Here is a 6,757-nt window from a genome sequence, read left to right as displayed (position 1 = left end):
GGACAGTGGGCGTCTTTGGTCTTTTCCCATCTCCCTCCTCTTTGCTGTTCCTAAATAAAACCTAATTGAACCACACGATGATTTTCCTTTAAAGTACATTGAACATACTCCAGCTGCCCGGAAGGGGAGAATGAGAAAGAAAAGGACAACAAAGGAAGAAAGCAGGGATGCTTAATTGAGATAATTTTAGCTGCTCTAAATGGCACAGGCAATCTGTGAAAATATTTGGAGAGAAGAGAGGCGAGGGAAGAAAAAGGCAGCGGCTTCTCCGCTGAGGCACCAGCTGCCCCAAATAAGGAGAAAAGGAATATTTCAGTGCAATAGAGACAGATTCAGGTCTGGTGGGGGTGGCTCTGCCGGCTGCAGCAGGAGTAGGGCTCTCTCATTGGAGATCTTGCCAAGTACTGGCCAGCTTCCCACCCACCCACCACCCTCGTCGGGAAGGTTTGGGGAGGAGGGTTCGGGGTCACTGGAGGAGGAGGGGGAAGTAGTCATGTCCAGAAGGGGTGTGTCAGCTTGAAGAGAGAGAGGGGATGTGGATGGGGACCCTTTGAAATGGAAACCAGGGACCCTGAGGGGCTGCAGTAATCATAGAAAATCAGGGTTGAAGGGACCTCAGGAGGTCACATCTCATCCAACTCCTGCTCAGAGCAGGACCAGCCCCAGCTACATCATCTCAGTCTACGGTTTGTCTACCCGGGTCTTCAAAACCTCCAAGGATGGAGACTCCCCCACCTCTCTGGGCACCTGTTCCAGGGCTTCACCACCCTCCTCGTGAGAAAGTTGTCCTTAAAATCCAACTTCAACTTCCCTGGCTGCAGCTTGAGCCCATTGCTCCTTGTCCTGTCATCTGCCCTCACTGAGACCAGCCCAGCTCCATCCTCTCTGCAGCCCCCCTGCAGGGAGGTGACGTTTGCTATTAAATCCCCCCTTGGGGCAGACTAAATCAGCCCAGTTCCCTCGGCCTCTTCTCACCAGTCCTGTCCCCCAGCCCCACAACCATTTCCATTGCCCTCCGCTGGACTCTTTCCAGTGTGTCCCCATCCTTTCTGTAGCGGGGCCTACAGCTGGACACAGGACTCCAGATGTGGCCTCCCCAATGCTGAGTAGATGGGAATAATAAGCACTTCCCTTGCTCTGCTGGCAACACTCCTAGAAATGGAGGAGATGACTCGGGGTGTGCACATGCACCCGTGTGCCCTCCCTACGTGTTGCCAACGGATGACTGTATTCCTCAAAGGAGCTCACATCTGCACCTCCACAGAGCTCCCGGGGGAGGACAAGCACACCACACAGGCGTGGTGTATGGGCAGGTACCACCACACACCACATCTCAGGCAGCCCTGACTGACAGCACGATATGTCTACAGGCTTGGCAGCTTGGCATGACCTGCCTTTACCTCCCCAAAAGGAGCCACATGCTTCAGCACCAGATCCAGAGCCCAGTGAAGTCATGGAGGTCTCCTGGGAACAGGACTCAATGGCTCAAGGGTCCCTTATGGACCTACATTTCCATGTAGGTCAGCAGGATCTGGATGAGACGCGACGGCACTGGGTGGGAAGGGGCAGGAGGTGAGGTGGGTGAGGTCGGGTCCTTGCCAATGAATGGCGCTGGGGCTGTAGGGGAGGTGGATGATGTGATCCTGAGAGGCGCCTAGCTCCTGGATGTCTTGCCACCTTGGGCAATCTTGTCCCTGGGGTGAGGTGAAGGGGCTGGGTACAGGGACCCCGCAAGCCCTGCTGAGCGTGGGTTGTCCCAGACAGCCACGTGGGAAAGGGAGAGGAAAGGGAAGCATCAGTGCCATATGTGGATGACCTGAGCAGATAGACATGTCTCTCCCCTGGGCAAAAAGGCCTCTCTGGAGTCTAGAAGATCAGGGTTCAAGCCTCTTCTCGCTGTGTTTCACAATGAGGACATGAGCCTGACCCCCTGTCTCTGCTGACTCAGACATGGGGCAGTCTTCTCGATCTCTGCCTCCCACAAATGACTGACTCTCTATGACAACGGGGACTGGCACCTCTGTGTCAATAGGCATGGCCTCACACCCTCTCCATGCAGCCTCTTGCTACCCCAGGAGTTACATACCCGGCCGCATGGAGAGATTAACAAGCACTCCTTAGAGGAGCTGTGAACTTGGCTGGTAAAACATCACCTTGGGGAGTGGAAATGTGAGGGTCAAGTCTTCACTGCTCAGGGAGAGGGTGAGTGTGGGTTTCCTCCACGCGATATCAGCTCGTAGAGAGAAGGGGGATGTGGATGGGGTTTCCTGTGAAATGGAGACTGAAGACCCTGAGGCTGCAGTATTCATAGAAAATGAGGGTGTGAAAGGACCTCAGGGGGTCACATCTAGTCCACCCCCCAGCTACAAGCAGGACCAGCCCCAGCTACATTGTCCCAGCCAGGGGTTTGTCTAGCCAGGTACTCAAAACCTCCAAGAATGAAGAGTCCACAGCCTCTCTAGGTAACCCATTGCAGTGCGTCACCACCCTCCTAATAATAAAAAAAATCATAATATCCAGCCTCAACTTCCCTTGCTGCAGCTTGAGCCCATTGCTCCTTGTCCTGTCGTCTGCTCCCACTGAGACCAGCCCAGCTCCAGCCTCTTTGCAGCCCCCCTGCAGCGAAGTGACGGCTGCTATTCAATCCCCCTCAGTGCCCTGACCATCCAGGTGCTTTGAGTGGGGACCGCTCTGGTTGGGGTCCCCAGTGAAAGGCCCACCTAGAGATCCCCACTGCCAGGACCCGTGGTCAGCATCAGTGCTCAGGCAGCTTGGCAGGCGTCTGGGCACCGACATAGCAAGGGAGCAGTTTGGGGGCTCCTATATGCTCCCCAGATTGGGAGAAACTGGCCCCAAAGGCTTCCTGCTCCTAGGATGCTCAGCACCTGGCAGAAAGGGGCTCCAAGCTATAGACACGGTGAGCACGGTTGCAACACAGCATTCAAATCAACTCATGCAAAAGGCCTGGGCTGGCATGATGCCCAGATGCCGGCTTGAGCTGTGCCCCTTTTTAGGAGTACAGGGGGCAGGCCGGGGAGCAGAAGCCAGGGTGAGACCCCCATCTCCCAGGGGCTCGGGATGCCGTCTCTCCGCTGTCCCAGGGGCGCTTAGCAGGTGTTGGCAAAGCGTGACCAAAGCAGGCGCCCGCTGTGCCAACGTGGGGCGCGTGCGTGTGGGCACGGGAATCCCACTCGGGCGGGCTGGGAGCGATGCGTGGCGGGCTCATCTCTCAGCAGTGTCCCACGGCGGGTCGTGAGAGTCGGAGGCCCCCTCCGCCCCCCCGCTCCCTCCCTCGGCTGCCTTGCCTGATCAGACCTGCCCTGCAGCATCTCGCAGCAATTTCCAGCACAGCTTGTAAATGAGCTGGGGAAGCGCGGAGATCTCTGTCTCTGTCTCTCTGCTTGTCACAAACACTCAGCCCCCACGTCTACCCCTCTCCCCTCCCACTCCTCGCTCCCCTGTCCCCGTTGCATGCTCTGGCACCCTCCTCCTCGTTGCTCTCCAACGCCCACTGCGGTGTCTCACTGAGGCAGGGCAAGGGAAGGAGGCTGTCGTTCAGGGCACGTCAAACCAGCCTGGCATATCTGGTGTGACGGGGCTGCGGAGATTTCTGCTCACCCATGTCAGGCGTGTCATGTAGTCCCCATTAGCAGAGATCCTTCCTCCCACCCAGCATTGCACCGGTGGCAGGAAAAAAAGGATGGGGATGGGAAATCCGTCTGCCCTCCCACCTAGGGTTACTCACCGAGGTCAGCGGTGACCCCAGGCATTTCAATGGCAAATGGGGGGAGCACCCCGGAGACCAGCAAAAGATTGTGAGCTAAAACAAGCTGAATCCTGAAAAGCCCTTACTGACTGCTATTACAGTACAGCTGATCGAGGAGGAGGGTCCTAGTGTGCTAGGAGCTGTACACGACCTGCCCCGAACAGCTTGTATTCTAATTAGAAAAAGGGAATATTGCATTTTTGTCTCTAATATCTGCACTCTGCTACTAAGCTGCCAGGACGCATGCCCACTCAGATGCTTGTGGCATGTCTCAAGTTGCAGCAAAGGAAGTTTAGGTTAGATATTAGGAAAAAAAATTCTCACTAGGAGGGTAGTAAAGCATTGGCACAGGTTACCCAGAGAGGTGGTGCAATCTCCATCCTTGGTAATATTTAAGACCCAGCTTTGGCTGGAGTGATGGACTTGGGGCTGGTCCTGCTTGGAGCAGGGGTTGGACTAGATGCGACCTCCTGAGGTCCCTTCACACCCTCATTTTCTATGATGCTATGACCCCACTGTCCCCATAGCAAGAAATGCACCCTTGGAGGCATCAGATGCTGAAGAAAACTTCAGGAATCAGCAGAGGATATGGGAATATCTGCATGCAACTTCTGCCAGCAGGACAGCAGAAGCCTCCATCATTTGGACAGTGGTGGAGAAACCCAGCTGGAAGAAAAGGCTTCTGTCATCACCTGGTAGCTTTGGGGTCGGACGCATGTGGTATTTTGGCACATGGGAAGGCACATAGGATCACCCAGGCTACATCCATGAAGCAAGTGAAGGTGTGATATCAGCATACCAGGCACACCCATGCCAGCGGCACCCTTGCCAGCTCACCCCAGTAGCAACCATCATGAGGATGGAGCTGTGTGGACTTCAGTGCAGGTTTGCACCGCAAGCTCTCAGCCCTCATCTCCACAGCCCATAATGATGTGATCACATCCTGGCTGTTAAAAGGCATGCCGGGCGCCACTTGCTGTGTAGACATGCTCAGGGCGAGCGGCAGGGAAAGAAGAGGACTGCAACCCAGTTCCCTGCGCCCAAAACTCACTGCCTTAGGCTCAAGACACCTGGTGGCACCACTCCGGTGGCAGTTTTGGGAGAAATGCTTTGTTTAGTTAGGAGGCAAAGTCCTTTTTAGAGGCTGAACAGGTTAGCAATGAAGTTTGCTCTTGAAGCCTGCATCTGAGTCAATTGCTAGGCAGAGAGACGCTGCCCCTCTATTATTCCCCTTGGTGAGGCTACATCTGGAGTACATAACACCTTTGAAGATGTGGGCCAACACACAATCGATGTGCAAAAAATTCAGGCCTCCCTACCAGCTGCTATGTACTGCTTCCTTTTCCCTTCTCCACCCGGCATGGGTGCAAGACTTGTCTTTCTTTCTACCCTCATCTACCTCCATCTCGTCCATGAGCCTCCTCCCATCCACCCAGCCATGTCCTGCCAGGTCACTCCCGCATATCGACCTCCATATTTTCCTAGGGACATGGGAATGGCTGGTCTGCATCATCCCTGAGGTCCACCTGGTCCTGCATCCAGCCTGGGATGATGCCAGAGCCCCTACATAGGCAGATTTGGGAGAACCTGCCTTTTGCATTACATCTCGTCCCAGCCCCAGCAGCTTCCAGCCGCCCAGATTCACATGTCCTTATATCTCCTTCCTTATTTTTCCGCGTGCCTCACCTTCCTACCTGCTCTCACCCAATTTTCCCTTCAGCTGCCTTTCTGCTCCCTGCTGCCATATCCCCTCCCCCTCCCCTGCCTCCTTTGCCAGCACAAAGCAGCCACTGAGCCCTTCACTTCAGCAAATGTCAGGAGGCTGCTCTCCCCGCAGTTCCCACCGGTGACAGCGGTGTCGAGGATGGAAGCGGGAGCCTAATTGCTCGCAGAAACCCTTTGCAATTATGCAGTGGGTAAAAATAACCAGTGAGAAAGCAAACGAGGGGGAGAGAGAGAAAGGAATAACTACAGAGCCCTGCAAAGGCCAGTGGTGGCATATCTGCCTCCCTGTTGATGCAACAGGCTGGCTGGGGATTGCCCCACCGCAGGTTACCACGGATGCCGCCCGTTGAGATGGAGCAGGGGTTTAAGCCAGCACGACTGGCTCCCTGGAGCTGGGAAGCTCCTATTTCCCTTTGAATCCCTTTACAGCCTGTTTAGTCTGACCCCTGGCCCTGCATTCAATGCACCACAGGCTTGAAGGGGGGACAAGTACCCCTAATAGCAGGCTCCCTCTTCAGCTGCAGTAAATGAGCACAGCCCCATTGACTTCAACGCTGAGGCACAGCAGCCATGCGTGCTGATTGCTTCCTGTGCTACCGAAGGCCCGGGGGAGGGTTCCCTCTTGATTCTGGACGGAGGCAGCACAGTTTGAAGGTCTTCCCCCACTCGCCAGAAGGAAGGGCTGGCTGTGGTGCTCTGATACTTACATTTATTGGAGATTTCAGTTATAGCCAAGCCCAAGTACCCAGAAAACCAATCAGCTCCCAAAATCATGAGACTGACTTATAGGATAAAAACAGAGCTATTTTCTGTTTGCCTTCTGCTTTGAACAATAGGGGTCAGTTCTTCCAATTTTCATCTCAAATGAAGCCTGGGTTTGGTTTGAATTTTTCTTAAGTGAAAGCCAAAATTCTTGCATAATAACATGACTCTGAGTGTTGGGGATTTATACCAGCAACTGGGAAGCTGGTGAGAGATTCATTAGCACCTGGTGAAGTGAAGTACAGCTCATGGAAGCTTGTGCTATGTGCATGTGCATGCATATGTGCATGTGCATGATTCATATGCATACATGTGCATGTCTATGTGCATGCCATGCTCCGTCTCTCCCACATGTGCAGGTACATGTGCATATATGCATCTGCATGATTCATGTGCATACAAGCTTGACAGGTTGCAACGGTGGGCGGATGAGAATAGGATGGGGTTTAACACTGATAAGTGCAAGGTGTTGCACATGGGGAGGAAGAACCGGCACCACACTTA

The sequence above is a fragment of the Crocodylus porosus genome, unplaced genomic scaffold (assembly GCF_001723895.1).
Source record: "Crocodylus porosus isolate Cpor-Errol unplaced genomic scaffold, CroPor_comp1, whole genome shotgun sequence".
Classification (NCBI taxonomy): Eukaryota; Metazoa; Chordata; order Crocodylia; family Crocodylidae; genus Crocodylus; species Crocodylus porosus.
This window is presented reverse-complemented; position numbering follows the sequence as displayed.